The sequence below is a fragment of the Fonticula alba genome, assembly GCF_000388065.1.
Source record: "Fonticula alba strain ATCC 38817 unplaced genomic scaffold supercont2.6, whole genome shotgun sequence".
NCBI lineage: Eukaryota > Rotosphaerida > Fonticulaceae > Fonticula > Fonticula alba.
The window spans coordinates 1,452,526-1,453,315 of NW_009242976.1; positions in this window are offsets into that span (position 1 = coordinate 1,452,526).

The following is a 790-nucleotide window of genomic DNA, read 5'->3' on the forward strand; positions in this document are numbered from 1 at the left end:
TTTTATTTGCCAGCGCCCGGGCGCCCGGCGCCGGAGCGGGCTACGGCGGGGCGGCCGCCGCCCGAGGCCTCCCTGGCGCGCGCGCGCGTCCGTTCTCCCCCGCCCCCGGCCCGCGGCCCGCCGTCGATGACCGCCCTGGAGGGTGTCGTCGCCGGCGGAGTCCAGCCTCCGACTGACACATGCCCAGGCTCGGCCTGGGGGGGGGGTGGCCCAAATGTTCCGACCTGCATCAATTAAAGGGCCACGCACGCCCGAAGACGCAGCCCCTCCCCCAAGCACACGCGGAACGATCAGCGCCGTTGCGTGTCCCCTCCCGGCTCGGGGGGTGCGTGCACACACCTCGCCGTGGTGTCGGCCCCGGTCATTCCGCGAGATGACGCGAGTCACAGAGCCCCGGCTGGAGCCGACGGCCCCTGGGCATGGCCCCCCCGCCACCCGGCCAGCCCGCGCCGTGCACCGCCTACCCCCGCCTCCCCTCTCGTCCCCGGGTCCTGGGGCTTGGGGGGGGGGGGGGGAGCCCGGGGCGGGGTGAAGATGCCGGGGACCGAGGGCCTTGAAAACCGGCCAGGCCGATGTGTCCGCCCATCATGGCCGCGGCGTGCGCGCATATGTCCATGTCTCCACAACCGGGGGGGGGAGGGGGGGCGGGGGGACGCGGAGCTGGCCCGCGCCCGGCCGGTGCGGCGAGGGAGGGACGAGCGCCCGCGCGCGTCGTCCAATTTCGCCCCGATCGCCCGAGCGTCGGCTCGGCGAGATCGCCCGGCCCCGTCGCCGCCCCGCATCGCCCCCC